The sequence below is a fragment of the Oncorhynchus masou genome, chromosome 10, assembly GCF_036934945.1.
Source record: "Oncorhynchus masou masou isolate Uvic2021 chromosome 10, UVic_Omas_1.1, whole genome shotgun sequence".
In the NCBI taxonomy this organism is placed as follows: domain Eukaryota; kingdom Metazoa; phylum Chordata; class Actinopteri; order Salmoniformes; family Salmonidae; genus Oncorhynchus; species Oncorhynchus masou.
The window spans coordinates 29063715-29080879 of NC_088221.1; the positions used below are offsets into that span (position 1 = coordinate 29063715).

General features: G+C 45.0%; 1 pseudogene; it reads right to left on the reverse strand.

Annotated features, from left to right (window-relative positions):
• Positions 1-5141: 5141 nt before the first annotated feature.
• Positions 5142-15226, reverse strand: LOC135546839 (uncharacterized; annotated as a pseudogene).
• Positions 15227-17165: the final 1939 nt, after the last annotated feature.

A 17165-nucleotide genomic window follows, 5' to 3' on the forward strand; every position in this document is an offset into this window, starting at 1 on the left:
ATGTTAAAGTGATATCATGTTCTCCAGATTTTCCTCACACAGGAAGCCCTCCTCCCATTGCATCATTGTGCAGCTGACCAGAGATAAAAGCAAGTGCATTGTGTGAAGCAAGGGAGACATACCACTCTGTTGTTGTACCGTGGGAGAGTTCTCGAAACAGATGGGCTTGAAGAGACAGTGCTGTTACACAGTACTGAGATCTTTCTAGAGAGCAATGTACTGACAGTGATCTGGTACCTGGCTATACAGAAAGCAACTACATATGGTGTGCATAAAACAATTTGGGACAAAAGTTTTACTAAACAGATTTTTTTCTAGATAGTCAATTTTTTTCTCTTTTTAGAAAAAGTACAATTGTGTCCAGGAAGTGTTCAATTGGATCATAGACACACATTGAATTATTCAACCCTTCCTATCAGACACAGTATCAAGAAATATATTTATCATCAATACTAACATTTATTTATAATAAATAGGTGCATGCTAAAATGCAACATTAGCATTTTCAAATGGGTGACCCATTAAGATGAAGTAAAACCAGGATAAAGGTATGCAGTGCATTAGGATTCAGACTCACTTTTTCCCTATTTTGTTATGTTTCAGCCTTATTTTAAAATCTATTCAATAATTTTACCCCCTCATCAATCTACACATAATACCACATAATGACAAAGCGAAAACAGGTTCTTAGAAATTTTTCCAAATGTATTAAAAATAAAAACAGGAATACCTTCTTTACATAAGTATTTAGACCCTTTGCTATGAGACTCGAAATTGAGCACAGGCGCATCCTGTTTCCATTGATCATCCTTATGATGTTTCTACAGCTTGATTGAAGCCTACCAGTGGTAAATTAATTTGATTGGACATGATTTGACATGGCATGTCAGAGTAAAAACCAAGCCACGAGGTCAAAGAATTAAAATCAAATCAAATTTTATTGGTCGCATACACATCTAGTGAAATGCTTATGCTTCTAGATCCGACAGTGCAGCAGTATCTAACAGGTAATATCTAACAATTCCACAACAAAACCTAATATCTAAGAATTCTACAACAAAACCTAATACACACAATCTAGTAAAGGAATGGGATAAGAATATATAAATATAAAATGATATGAATGAACAGTGACAGAGCGTCTAAGACGCAATAGACAGTACAGTATATACATATGAGATGGAATGTGAGATACAGTGCCTTGCGAAAGTATTCGGCCCCCTTGAACTTTGCGACCTTTTGCCACATTTCAGGTTTCAAACATAAAGATATAAAACTATTTTTTTGTGAAGAATCATTAACAAGTGGGACACAATCATGAAGTGGAACGACATTTATTGGATATTTCAAACTTTTTTAACAAATCAAAAACTGAAAAATTGGGCGTGCAAAATTATTCAGCCCCTTTACTTTCAGTGCAGCAAACTCTCTCCAGAAGTTCAGTGAGGATCTCTGAAGGATCCAATGTTGACCTAAATGACTAATGATGATAAATACAATCCACCTGTGTGTAATCAAGTCTCCGTATAAATGCACCTGCACTGTGATAGTCTCAGAGGTCCATTAAAAGCGCAGAGAGCATCATGAAGAACAAGAAACACACCAAGCAGGTCCGAGATACTGTTGTGAAGAAGTTTAAAGCCGGATTTGGATACAAAAATATTTCCCAAGCTTTAAACATCCCAAGGAGCACTGTGCAAGCGATAATATTGAAATGGAAGGAGTATCAGACCACTGCAAATCTACCAAGACCAACCTCTGGAGAGCCCTGCGGTTGTGGGTGGTGCAGTTGCCGTACCAGTCGGTGATACAGCCCAACAGGATCCTCTCGATTGCGCATCTGGAAAAGTTTGTGAGGGTTTTCAGTGACAAGCCAAATTTTTTTAGCCTCCTGAGGTTGAAGAGGCTCTGTTGCGCCGTCTTCACCACACTGTTTGTGTGTGTGTGGACCATTTTAGTTTGTCAGTGATATGTACACCGAGGAACTTAAAACTTTCCACCTTCTCCACTGTTGTCCCGTCCATGTGGATAGGGGGTTGCTACCTTTGCTGTTGCCTGAAGTCCACAATCATTTATTTTGTTTTGCTGACATTGAGTGAGAGGTTATTTTCCTGACACCACACTCGGAGGTCACTCACCTCCTCCCTGTAGGCTGTCTCGTCGTTGTTGGTAATCAATCCTACCACTGTTGTGTCATCTGCAATCTTGATGATTGAGTTGGAGGCGTGCATGGCCCTGCAGTCGTGGGTGAACAAGGATTACAGGAGGGGGCTGAGAACACACCCTTGTGGGGCTCCAGTGTTGAGGATCAGCGGAGTGGAGATGTTGTTTCCTACCTTCACCACCTGGTCTGCCCATGCTCTGAGGACGCGGTTAGGGATGCTGTCTGGGCCGTCTGCCTTGCGAGGGTTAATACGTTTAAATGTTATACTCACGTCGGCCACGAAGAAGGAGTGCCCACAGTCTTTGGTAGAAGTTTGCGTCGGTGGCACTGTATTGACCTCAAAGCGGGCAAAAAAGTTGTTTAATTTGTCTGAAAGCAAGATGTCGATGTCTGTGACGGGGCTGTTTTTCTTTTTGTAATCCGTGATTGTAGACCCTGCCACATACGTCTCATGTTTGAGTCATGGAATTGCGACTCCACTTTGTCTCTATACTGACACTTTGCTTGTTTGATTGCCTTACGGAGGGAATAACTACACTGATTGTATTCAACCATATTTCCAGTTGACTTGCCATGATTAAATGCGGTGGTACGTGCTTTCAGTTTGCGTAAATGCTGCCATCAATCCACAGTTTCTGGTTAGGGAAGGTTTTAATGGTCACAGTGGGTACAACATCTCCTATACACTTCCTTATAAACTCACTCACCGAGTCAGCGTATACGTCAATGTTTTTATCTGGGGCTACCTGGAACATATCCCAGTCCATGTGATTGAGGAAATCATGAAGCATGGAATCCAATTGGTCAGACCAGCGTTGGATAGACCTTAGCACAGGTTCTTCCTATTTAAGTTTCATGGTCATGGTCAGATTTGCCAAAAGGAAGGCGGGGGAGGGCCTTGTATTCATTGCGGAAATTAGAGTAGCAATGGTCAAGCGTGTTACTCGCTCATGTACTGCAGTCAATATGCTGATAGAATTTAGGTAGCCTTGTTCTCAAACTAGCTTTATTAAAATCCCCAGCTACAATAAATGCAGCCTCAGGATATGTGGTTTCCAGTTTGCTAAAGTCCAGTGAAGTTCCTTGATGGCCGTCTTGATATACACGACTGTGACAATAACGGAGGAGAGTTCTCTTGGGAGATAATACGGTCGGCATTTGATTGTGAGGAATTCTAGGTCAGGTGAACAAAAGGGCTTGAATTCCTGTGTGTTTTTACAATTATACCATGAGTCGGTAATCATGAAACATACACCCCCTCCCTTCTTCTTACCGGAGAGATGTTTATTCCTGTCGGCGCGATGCACTGAAAATCCTGTTGGCTGCACTGACTCCGACAGCATGTCCCAAGCAAGCCATGTTTCCATAAAACAGAGTATGTTACAATCCCGGATATATCTTTGGAATGCAACTCTTGCCCTAATTTTGTCGACTTTGTTAACTAGGGACTGGACATTAGCGAGTAATATACTCGATAGCTGTGGGTGGTGTGCATGCATCCGAAGCCTCACTAGAAGACCTCTCCGGCACCTTCTCCTCCGGTGGCGCTGACAGAGCTCCAGAGTTCCTCTGTGGAGATGGGAGAAACTTCCAGAAGGACAACCATATCTGCAGTACTCCACCAATCAAGCCTTTTAGGAAGAGGAGCCAGGCGGAAGCCACTCCTCAGTTAAAGGCACATGACAACCCGCTTGGAGTTTACCAAAAGGCACCTAAAGGACTCTCAGACCACGAGAAACAAGATTCTCTGGTCTGATGAAACCAAGATTGAACTCTTTGGCCCGAATGCCAAGCGTCACGTCTGGGGGAAACCTGGCATCCTCTTTACGGTGAAGCATGGTGGTGGCAGCATCATGCTGTGGGGATGTTTTTCAGTGGCAGGGACTGGGGGACTAGTCAGGATCAAGGCAACGCACAGAGAGATTCTTGATAAAAACCTGCGCCAGAGTGCTCAGGACCTCAGACTGGGGCGAAGGTTTACCATCCAACAGGACAACAACCCACAAGCACACAGCCAAGACAACACAGGAGTGGCTTTGAAAAAGTCTCTGAATGTCCTTGAGTGGCCCAGCCAAAGCTTGGACTTGAACCGATCGAACATCTCTGGTGTCATGACTTTCCTTCCTGGTTGAGGATCATAGAGTCCCCCCCTCTCACCCACCAGAGAGGAAGAGGGGAAGTGGGCCAGTCTTATGACTTTAACAACCAGTCGTAAACTCTCTCTGGACCTGCAGTACTGAACAACGGAATCTGATGTGTGTAGAAGGATTTGGCATTGGAACATTAGTTTTCAAATACAAACGTCTGGAATGGTTGGTTGAGATCCAAACAATAAATCCTGTCAAAAGTTTGTTTTCTGATATCATTAAGGATGGTAAATAACTGTATCTCTGAAAATATACGCCCCAGTTATCAGATTTACATGTAGATGTTGTAAAACTTATATGAATAAATATGAAACTATTTGTGAGAAGATGAAATGTGATTTTAGCCTTCTAAATAAGGTATTTGTTTTTCATGTATGCTTTTGCTGAGTCAGTGACAACGCGGGTATAGACATTTTGGCAACGTGATGGGAACCGCCCTCCAAGGCGAGTGCTTAAAAGGACTCGCCGAGGAATTACCATACCAGACCAGAAAGTGTAGAGCGGTGGCTACATGTTAAAATTGTTTAAAACTACAATACTGGTATACTTGCAGCGCGAGCTGTATATGCTGAAATGGTTTAAAACTAACAGACCATATAAATTAATTTTAGAATAAGGCTGTAACGTAACAAAATGTGGAAAAAGTCAAGGGGTCTGAATACGTTCAGAATGCACTGTAGGTTCACATAGTGTAGAAGTGCAGAGGGGGAGATACAGGAAGAAAGGATTAGGGCTAGACACACAGACCTCTTTACTGAGGATAGAAGTGTCTGCAGGCTTAACTTTGTTTTTCTGTGTTGCTGTGTGTTTCTATGGCTTGTTGCTCTGCCTTAGTGAAAGCTGTTGGTGCTCCAGTTTTAGGACAGGTACAGTAGGTGACTTTGATCTTCCCAGGAGAGGACACTCTGAAGGCTGGACCACTTGGAAGACTCCCCATGTGCTCCAGGATCCATTTCAACAGCTGAAGGAGAGACAGGGCAAGGCTGGGTTAGGACAGGAGATAAGAGACTGTCCAGTTAAAGGTAAAAGGTCAGTGTTGGGGTGCCTTCTCATCCGTGTCTCCGAAGTCTGCCTTGTAACACTTGAGACTGTCTGAGACTAACCTCTCACTTCCCAGAATCTACCACATAGACTTCATCGATCTTCTGGAAGGCCTCGGCCGCCATGCGCAGCTGACTATCGATGTCCTGTTTTATCATAGAGGACACCATGTGGCTTTACTCACACAACTCCATTCTCAGAAAATACTGACCCTGGTCTTCAAAACAAATGAATCTGTGCCACTACATTTACAGTATTTGCAGTGTAAAACCCCAGTGTGTTACCTGTGGAGTCTATGTTTTGATGGGTGGACAGTCTTTAGCTTCACAATTCAGAGCCAGATGGATTAGAGGCTCATTGTCTGGGAGAGCCACCTAGTGGACAAGCAGAGAACAACCACAATCAACAATGCAACCACTGTCATAGATTGTTCCTAGAAAAACACATTTCACCAGTAAATCAGATAAATAAATGTAGCCAGAGGAATGATAATGAGTTGAGCAGTTTATTCTGTCCAGATGAGTAGTGTACCTGTAAGCGAGGGTCAGTCTTAGAGAAGGGCCTGAGAAGCCGTGCGACGCCATTTCTGTTCCCCCTCAACTCCGTTCTCTGTGTCCTGCATCGTGAACACCTCTCCCCCGATCAGGCAGCTCTCGTAGATAAAGAACTGCAAACAACACACAGGAACAAATAAATGTCATTGCTGAATAGAGTATTATGTGTTGTCTTTCACACAATCCTAGATGGTTCTCTTACCCTGGACCTCTGCCACGTGTTGGTTGGGGCTCCCAGCCGGAGGATGACCAGAGCATTGTAGGTGTTGATGACGAAGGCTAGTTTCTCCTCTCTGGTCAGAGATAGCAGATCTACTCTCTGTAGCTGAACAGCCAGATCACAGTAGCACTCAAACACTGGGCTCCGGGACATGGTCTTGTAGTCCACACACTGAATGGATATACACCTATTAGGGCAAAACTGTCATCTCATAATACATGTGTTGTACTGGAGGGTTCAGTTTGTTCAGTGTGCCTGTTAACTTTCCGTCAGCAGAGAGACACTTTGAAAACTTCAGGAACTTATCCCTCAGAATGGCAGACAACTCAGCAGTTGAGAGAGAGAAAGAAGAGAAATATCTATATTGAATAAAAATAGAAATGCAACATGCAACAACTTCAAAGATTTTGCTGAGTTACAGTTCACATATGGAAATCAGTCAATTTAAATAAATTCATTCGGCCCTAATCTATGGATTTCACATGACTGGGAATACAGATATACACATGTTGGTCACAGATATGGGCGTGGATCAGAAGGCCAGTCAGTATCTGGTGTGACCACCATTTGCCTCATAGAGTTGATCAGGCTGTTGATTGTGGCCTGTGGAATATTGTCCCACTCAATTTCAATGACTGTGCAAAGTTGCTGGATGTTGGCGGGAACTGGAACACGCTGTCGTACACGTCAATCCAGAATATCCCAAACCACCTCAATGGGTGACATGCCTGGTGAGTATGCAGGACATGGAAGAACTGGGACATTTTCAGCTTCCAGGAATTGTGTACAGAGCCTTGCGACATGGGGCCGTGCATTATCATGCTGAAATATGAGGTGCCGGCTGTCACGACTTCCGCCGAAGTCGGCTCCTCTCCTTGTTCGGGTGGCGTTCGGTGATCGACGTCACCGGCTTTTCGCTCCATTTTTCATATATCCATTTGTTTTGTCTTGTTCCATACACACCTGGTTTTCATTTCCCCAATCATTCTACTTGTATTTAACCCTCTGTTTTCTATCATGTTTTGTGTGTAATTGTTTCATGTTATGTGGTGTTAGTTTACACTCTTTACTTTTATGTTCCGTTTTTTGAGCGTGTTTGATTTATGTAGTGCTCTCGTTTTTGGAACTATAATAAAAGTGTGCCTGTTCATTATACTCTGCTCTCCTGCACCTGACTTCGCCTATAATACACCATTGACACCGGCGGCAGATGAATGGCACGACAATGAGCCTTCAGGAGCTCGTCAAGGTATCTCTGTGCATTCAAATTGCCATCGATAAAATTTTATTGTGTTTGTTGTGTATAGTTTATGTCTGCCCATACCGTAACCCCACCCCCACTATGGGGCACTCTGTTCACAAAGTTGACATCAGCAAACCGCTCTCCCACACGATGCCTGCACGTGGTCTGTGGTTGTGAGGCGGTTGGACGTACTTCCAAATTCTCTGAAATGACGTTGGAAGCGGCTTGTGGTAGAGAAATGAACGTTCAATTCTCTGGCAACAGTTCTGGTGAATATTCCTCCATTCGGCATGCCAATTGCACACTCTGTCAACACTTGAGACATCTGTGGCATTGTTTTGTGTGACAAAACCGCATATTTTAGAATAGCCTTTTATTGTCCCCAGCCCAAGGTGCAAATGTGTAATGATCATGCTGTTTTATCAGCTTCTTGATATGCCACACCTGTCAGGTGGATGAATTATCTTTGCAAAGAATAAATGTTCACTAACAGGGATGTAAACGATTTGCGCACAACATTTGACAGAAATAAGCTTTTTGTGTGTATGGAATTGTATTTCTATCATTAATCATTAAAAAAAAGATAATGAGCACATGTCCTAAATGGGAAAGACAGTTTGTTCCAGAAGTTATTTTCTAATGCAAGACAAGAAGAGGCATGCAGAAATGCCAGACTCATTCAATGCCAGAGACACACACACTTGTGTGTATAACTAGAAAAAGAGAAGCTCCAAGTGGGATTTATCTGAAAGGGCCTAAACAACTTAAGAGCAAGCACAAGTGGCAGTGCCAAGGAAAATCTCCCTAGTAGGAAGAAACCTTGAGGACAACCAGACTCTCAAGAGGGAGTACTTACCTACTCTGTAAAGGGGAGCATGCAGCAGTCTGTCCTGCATTCATGGCTGAGTGAGGGTCATGTTCCATCAGCCTGTACAGCCTGTTACTCCTTCCAAACCCCTGCCTTGGCCATGCCCACCATGTACTTCTTGTCCAGTAACACCTGCCCAGTCTCACACACCTTAGTTCTCTCTGCCAGAGTCTGAGAATTTGAACCATAGAGTAAGAATCATAGAATAGAATTAGAATCTGTGTGTAGAATCTAGGAATTTCTGTTTACTCATTTTCTTTCCATGACTGCAGGAGGACTTACCCATGCCCCTAACTTCCTGCAGCCAGCCAACCAGCCAACCAGCTGTGAAGCTGTTTCTGCAAATGCTCAGTCCCCTCCACTGACATCCAAACACATCGCTCAGCTTGAGCTCTTCTATCACGTACGCTAACGCATCCCTCTCACACTTAAACTCTGAGGAGAATGCACAAAAGGCTTCCACTGGGGGATACAGTTAAAAAGAGTCAATCATCTCCTGTTTGAATGGATGCTACTCACCAGACACCGATACTACAGGAATGTGTAAGGGCAAATGGTTGGAGAAATGGACAAATGTTTCATTCATATTTCTCTACAGTGCAGCTATGAAATATAATATGTATTTCTTACTCTCTAGTCGATATGAATGCTTTTTATGGACATGAGTGGTTACACGGGAGCCTATAACTCAGATACACATATTGGAGCCGGGCAGAGAGGCCAGGTGCTGGCTGGTCTGGGGCTATCAGGTAACACTGGTCCACGGTCTGCATGGGCTGTGGTGACAAGAGATGGGGACACACACCCACACACACAGCTGCTGGGGATGCTGAAACAAAACCAGCCTGTCTCTCATGTAGCAAACTCCAACATTCCAGCCAGCCAGCCAGCCACTTCTTCCCCAGGTCTTATGACACTGATATTACAGCTGGTATTCCAACAGTAGCAAGTCCAGATAGGTCTGTTCCATGATTAAAACTAGAGGGAGACTAGATTAGTCTACAAGGGTATGATCTGAATGACGACCAGAGAAGAAGAGGTATCTTTTAGAGCAGGGTTTCCAAAACTCGGTCCTCGGTTTTCAATGACAACACCTTTGTGACGTCCGTTTTCCGTTTACACAGGTGTTAGGAGACGCAGATAGCTAATTAGCACAGGTAGTCCACTCTGTCTTCCATCTGTTTTCTGTAAACAAGTGTTGTAACATGGAAATATGTGAGAGTGGGAACCCGAACCCTATAAAAGTGTGTATCACTTTATCCTTTTGTTTAAAAAAAAAGATTTCTCACTGATATGAAAGATAAGGTCCATATGCTCAGACTGTTCAGACCGAGCGTTGAGGCTCTTAAACTCCCCATACAGAAGACGCCTTCAACCAATGACTCGTATGTGTAATGTAATGGAACACGATAAAGGGCTAGCTAGCATAAGGGATTCCATTCCAAGCACAGAGGAGTTATTCTATTTGTTAGAGCAGCGTTGTTAGTTTTCCTACAAGCCTTTTGTTCTAATAGTAATATATCATATTCATATTCTCACACAAATCACAGTATATGCATTACATATTGGCTTATAGAGAAAAAACTGTTCTTTGTCCCGATGTAAAAGTGGGATGGGGATTACTCAGTAGGGTCTGTAGAATCTGTATGGTGTCAATCGACCTGGTCTCAGAGCATTTCGTATTATTCTGTATGTCAACCCAAGACACTCCATTTAGTATATGTTACATTTCATATAGTATGTATTCATACCTTTGACTCATTCCTCTCTGCCTCCTTCTTTCCACTCCTCTCCTCTTTTGACCTCACCCTCTCACCTTCCCCCCCTACTCACAAGGCAGGCAATACGCTCGACCTCATCTTTACTAGATGCTGTTCTTCCACTAACCTCATTGCAACTCCCCTCCAAGTCTCCGACCACTACCTTGTATCCTTTTCCCTCTCGCTCTCATCCAACACTTCCCACACTGCCCCTACTCGGATGGTATCGCGCCGTCCCAACCTTCGCTCTCTCTCCCCCGCTACTCTCTCCTCTTCCATCCTATCATCTCTTCCCTCTGATCAAACCTTCTCCAACCTATCTCCTGATTCTGCCTCCTCAACCCTCCTCTCTTCCCTTTCTGCATCCTTTGACTCTCTATGTCCCCTATCCTCCAGGCCGGCTCGGTCCTCCCCCCCCGCTCCGTGGCTCGACGACTCATTGCGAGCTCACTGAACAGGGCTCCGGGCAGCCGAGCGGAAATGGAGGAAAACTCGCCTCCCTGCGGACCTGGCATCCTTTCACCCCCTCCTCTCTACATTTTCCTCCTCTGTCTCTGCTGCTAAAGCCACTTTCTACCACTCTAAATTCCAAGCATCTGCCTCTAACCCTAGGAAGCTCTTTGCCACCTTCTCCTCCCTCCTGAATCCCCCCCCCCCCTCCCTCTCTGCAGATGACTTCGTCAACCATTTTGAAATGAAGGTCGACGACATCCGATCCTCGTTTGCTAAGTCAAACGACACCGCTGGTTCTGCTCACACTGCCCTACCCTGTGCTCTGACCTCTTTCTCCCCTCTCTCTCCAGATGAAATCTCGCTTCTTGTGACGGCCGGCCGCCCAACAACCTGCCCGCTTGACCCTATCCCCTCCTCTCTTCTCCAGACCATTTCCGGAGACCTTCTCCCTTACCTCACCTCGCTCATCAACTCATCCCTGACCGCTGGCTACGTCCCTTCCGTCTTCAAGAGAGCGAGAGTTGCACCCCTTCTGAAAAAACCTACACTCGATCCCTCCGATGTCAACAACTACAGACCAGTATCCCTTCTTTCTTTTCTCTCCAAAACTCTTGAACGTGCCGTCCTTGGCCAGCTCTCCCGCTATCTCTCTCAGAATGACCTTCTTGATCCAAATCAGTCAGGTTTCAAGACTAGTCATTCAACTGAGACTGCTCTTCTCTGTATCACGGAGGCGCTCCGCACTGCTAAAGCTAACTCTCTCTCCTCTGCTCTCATCCTTCTAGACCTATCGGCTGCCTTCGATACTGTGAACCATCAGATCCTCCTCTCCACCCTCTCCGAGTTGGGCATCTCCGGCGCGGCCCACGCTTGGATTGCGTCCTACCTGACAGGTCGCTCCTACCAGGTGGCGTGGCGAGAATCTGTCTCCTCACCACGCGCTCTCACCACTGGTGTCCCCCAGGGCTCTGTTCTAGGCCCTCTCCTATTCTCGCTATACACCAAGTCAAGTTGGCTCTGTCATAACCTCACATGGTCTCTCCTATCATTGCTATGCAGACGACACACAATTAATCTTCTCCTTTCCCCCTTCTGATGACCAGGTGGCGAATCGCATCTCTGCATGTCTGGCAGACATATCAGTGTGGATGACGGATCACCACCTCAAGCTGAACCTCGGCAAGACGGAGCTGCTCTTCCTCCCGGGGAAGGATGCCCGTTCCATGATCTCGCCATCACGGTTGACAACTCCATTGTGTCCTCCTCCCAGAGCGCTAAGAACCTTGGCGTGATCCTGGACAACACCCTGTCGTTCTCAACTAACATCAAGGCGGTGGCCCATTCCTGTAGGTTCATGCTCTACAACATCCGCAGAGTACGACCCTGCCTCACACAGGAAGCGGTGCAGGTCCTAATCCAGGCACTTGTCATCTCCCGTCTGGATTACTGCAACTCGCTGTTGGCTGGGCTCCCTGCCTGTGCCATTAAACCCCTACAACTCATCCAGAACGCCGCAGCCCGTCTGGTGTTCAACCTTCCCAAGTTCTCTCACGTCACCCCGCTCCTCCGCTCTCTCCACTGGCTTCCAGTTGAAGCTCGCATCCGCTACAAGACCATGGTGCTTGCCTACGGAGCTGTGAGGGGAACGGCACCGCAGTACCTCCAGGCTCTGATCAGGCCCTACACCCAAACAAGGGCACTGCGTTCATCCACCTCTGGCCTGCTCGCCTCCCTACCACTGAGGAAGTACAGTTCCCGCTCAGCCCAGTCAAAACTGTTCGCTGCTCTGGCCCCCCAATGGTGGAACAAACTCCCTCACGACGCCAGGACAGCGGAGTCAATCACCACCTTCCGGAGACACCTGAAACCCCACCTCTTCAAGGAATACCTAGGATAGGATAAAGTAATCCTTCTCACCCCCCTTAAATGATTTAGATGCACTATTGTAAAGTGGCTGTTCCACTGGATGTCATAAGGTGAATTCACCAATTTGTAAGTCGCTCTGGATAAGAGCGTCTGCCAAATGACTTAAATGTAAATGTAAATGTAATGGATGTCCATCACCCATTTCGTATGATATGTTAAGAATTACAATTTGTATTATATGTTATGAATTTGCAAAATGTGCAATATGTTACGAATTCTAGGTAGGTGGCTAACGTAAGCTAGCTGGCTAATGTTAGCTAGGCTAGGGGTTAGGGTTAAGGTTAGGGTTAAGTTAAGGAGTTATATTAAGGTTAGGGTTAGGGGAAGGGTTAGAACCCAAAAATGTAATCGTATTACTCCAGTGCTAGCCTCTTAACACTGGCTTCCTGTTAAGGCTAGGGCTGATTTCAAGGTTTTACTGCTAACCTACAAAGCATTACATGGGCTTGCTCCTACTTTTCTTTCTGATTTGGTCCTGCCGAACATACAGTGCCTTACAAAAGTATTCGGCCCCCTTGAACTTTGCGACCTTTTGCCACATTTCAGGCTTCAAACATAAATATATAAAACTGTATTTTTTTGTGAAGAATCAACAACAAGTGGGACACAATCATGAAGTGGAACGACATTTATTGGATATTTCAAACTTTTTTAACAAATCAAAAACTGAAAAATTGGGCGTGCAAAATTATTCAGCCCCCTTAAGTTAATACTTTGTAGTGCCACCTTTTGCTGCGATTACAGCTGTAAGTTGCTTGGGGTATGTCTCTATCAGTTTTGCACATCGAGAGACTGAAATTTTTTCCCATTCCTCCTTGCAAAACAGCTCGAGCTCAGTGAGGTTGGATGGAGAGCATTTGTGAACAGCAGTTTTCAGTTCTTTCCACAGATTATCGATTGGATTCAGGTCTGGACTTTGACTTGGCCATTCTAACACCTGGATATGTTTATTTTTGAACCATTCCATTGTAGATTTTGCTTTATGTTTTGGATCATTGTCTTGTTGGAAGACAAATCTCCGTCCCAGTCTCAGGTCTTTTGCAGACTCCATCAGGTTTTCTTCCAGAATGGTCCTGTATTTGGCTCCATCCATCTTCCCATCAATTTTAACCATCTTCCCTGTCCCTGCTGAAGAAAAGCAGGCCCAAACCATGATGCTGCCACCACCATGTTTGACAGTGGGTATGGTGTGTTCAGGGTGATGAGCTGTGTTGCTTTTAAGCCAAACATAACGTTTTGCATTGTTGCCAAAAAGTTCAATTTTGGTTTCATCTGACCAGAGCACCTTCTTCCACATGTTTGGTGTGTCTCCCAGGTGGCTTGTGGCAAACTTTAAACAACACTTTTTATGGATATCTTTAAGAAATGGCTTTCTTCTTGCCACTCTTCCATAAAGGCCAGATTTGTGCAATATACGACTGATTGTTGTCCTAAATCAAATCAAATCAAATTTATTTATATAGCCCTTCGTACATCAGCTGATATCTCAAAGTGCTGTACAGAAACCCAGCCTAAAACCCCAAACAGCAAGCAATGCAGGTGTAGAAGCACGGTGGCTAGGAAAAACTCCCTAGAAAAGCCAAAACCTAGGAAGAAACCTAGAGAGGAACCAGGCTATGTGGGGTGGCCAGTCCTCTTCTGGCTGTGCCGGGTAGAGATTATAACAGAACATGGCCAAGATGTTCAAATGTTCATAAATGACCAGCATGGTCGAATAATAATAAGGCAGAACAGTTGAAACTGGAGCAGCAGCACGGCCAGGTGGACTGGGGACAGCAAGGAGTCATCATGTCAAGTAGTCCTGGGGCATGGTCCTAGGGCTCAGGTCAGTTGAAACTGGAGCAGCAGCACGGCCAGGTGGACTGGGGACAGCAAGGAGTCATCATGTCAGGTAGTCCTGGGGCATGGTCCTAGGGCTCAGGTCCTCCGAGAGAGAGAAGGAGAGAATTAGAGAACGCACACTTAGATTCACACAGGACACCGAATTGGACAGGAGAAGTACTCCAGATATAACAAACTGACCCCAGCCCCCCGACACATAAACTACTACAGCATAAATACTGGAGGCTGTCCTATGGACAGAGTCTCCCAACTCAGCTGTAGATCTCTGCAGTTCATCCAGAGTGATCATGGGCCTCTTGGCTGCATCTCTGATCAGTCTTCTCCTTGTATGAGCTGAAAGTTTAGGGGGAAGGCCAGGTCTTGGTAGATTTGCAGTGGTCTGATACTCCTTCCATTTCAATATTATCGCTTGCACAGTGCTCCTTGGGATGTTTAAAGCTTTGGAAATCTTTTTGTATCCAAATCCAGCTTTAAACTTCTTCACAACAGTATCTCGGACCTGCCTGGTGTGTTCCTTGTTCTTCATGATGCTCTCTGCGCTTTTAACGGACATCTGAGACTATCACAGTGCAGGTGCATTTATACGGAGACTTGATTACACACAGGTGGATTGTATTTATCATCATTAAAAGCTCCATTTTTATGGAATGGTCTGCCTATCCATGTGAGAGACGCAAACTCGGTCTCGACCTTTAAGTCTTTATTGAAGACTCATCTCTTCATTAGGTCCTATGATTGAGTGTAGTCTAGCCCAGGGGTGTGAAGGTGAACGGAAAGGCACTGGAGTGACAAACCACCCTTGCTGTCTCTGCCTGGCCAGTTCCCCTCTCTCCACTGGGATTCTCTGCCTCTAGCCCTATTACGGGGCTTGAGTCAATGGCTTACTGGTGCTCTTCCATGCCGTCCCTAGGAGGGGGCATCACTTGAGTGATGGGTTGAGTCACTGACATGATCTTCCTGTCCTGGTTGGCGCCCCTCTCGGGTTCGTGCCGTGGGGGAGATCTTCATGGGCTATACTCGGCCTTGTCTCAGGGTAGTAGGTTGGTGGTTGAAGATATCCCTCTAGTGGTGTGTGGGCTGTGCTTTGGCAAAGTGGTGGGGTTATAACCTGCCTGTTTGGCCCTGTCCGGGGGTATCATTGGACATGGCCACAGTGTCTCCCGACCCCTCCTGTCTCAGCCTCCAGTATTTATGCTGCAATAGTTTATGTTTAGGGGGTCTCATCCGGAGTCCTGTGTGAATTTAAGTATGCTCCCTCTAATTATCTCTCTCTGTCCTTTTCTCTCTCTTTCTCTCTTCTCTCAGAGGACCTGAGCACTAGGACCATGCCTCAGGACTACCTGGTCTGATGACTCCTTGCTGTCCCCAGTCCACCTGGTCATGCTGCTGCTCCAGTTTCAACTGTTCTGCCTGCGGCAATGGAACCCTGACCTGTTCACTGGACGTGCTACCTTGTCCTGGACCTGCTGGTTTGGACTCTCTCTCTACCGCACCTACTGTCTCTAACTCTGAATGATTGGCTATGAAAATCCAACTGACATTTACTCCTGAGGTGCTGACCTGTTGCATCCTCTACAACCACTGTGATTATTATTATTATCTGACCCTGCTGGTCATCTATGAACGTTTATAAGAGATTATGGTCAAGATGTTCAATCTCCACCTGGCATAGCCAGAAGAGGACTGGCCATCCCTCAGAGCCTGGTTCCTCTCTTGGTTTCTTCCTAGGTTCTGGTCTTTCTAGGGAGTTTTTGCTAGCCACCGTGCTTCTACATCTGCATTGCTTGCTGTTTGTGGGGTATTAGGCTGAGTTTCTGTACAGCACTTAGTGACATTTATAAATTTATACATTTATAAATTAATTTCATTGATTGATTGATTGATTGTTAGCTATAAGGGTTAGGGTTAGCTAACATGCTAAGTCGTTTCAAAGTAGCTACAAATTAGTAAGTACTTGAAAAGTTGCTAATTAGATCAAATAAAAGTTGTCCGTGATGAGCTTCGACCTCGCAACCGTTGGGCTGCTGGACATTTGCGTTATACGCCAACCCATTCATCCCGACCAGGCACACAATTTCGTTTTTGCCTTAAGTAACCATCTGTCTTATGTAACCATGTCAAAGGTAACATATACACGTTTCAGTGTGCAGATTTTAATGTTACGTCTAGTCTATGAGACCAGGCTGATATCTTGGGTGTCTGAGATTTGATTGAGCTGCACCACTGACACTTCCTCATATGAACGTGGCTACATCAGGATGAAAATAAGAAGCAGGTTTTTTATCCTCAAAAGTGTGTACATTTTGGGGGTCGTCTCTGAGCAGTTGACGTTCCCTCATTTAAACTATCCACAGGTATTAGATTTTGAACCTCAGCATCATTTACATTCTCTGTTTGTACCATTCTGTTTAATTTAATCTTGTTGTCACTAGCAATGGAATCACTAGCAATGGAATAAATATGTCACAGTAATATAGGTATGACAGTCCATCATTGTTGCAGTCTTTGAAGCAGTGGGCTTCTTAATTAATCCCCTGCTAATAATCTGTATTTGGCACTTCCATTAGCGCAAGGCGAGAGTGCATGGAAGTCGTGTATGGAATGTCACTTTATACACCCTTTTTTGTTTTTCCAAATCATGTTCAACACAAAAACAGTCAATTAATGTATTGTTTTGGAATTAATATGACATGCAGGATTAAATGTAGTAATAACCAGCAGGCTGTTCGACACAGCCCCCCGGAAAAACTGAAAACATTTGGTTCGTAGAACCTCAACTGAGTATTTTCCACCCCAGTTTATTTGAGACGGGTACTGTAGTAACATTTTCTCTTTACCAGTGTGTGGTCTTACAGTGACTAAAATATGAAATCACATTACTATGCTTTTGGGCCACGTACACTAAGGTCAGGGCTCTGTGCAGGCCAGTCAAGTTCTTCCTCACCGA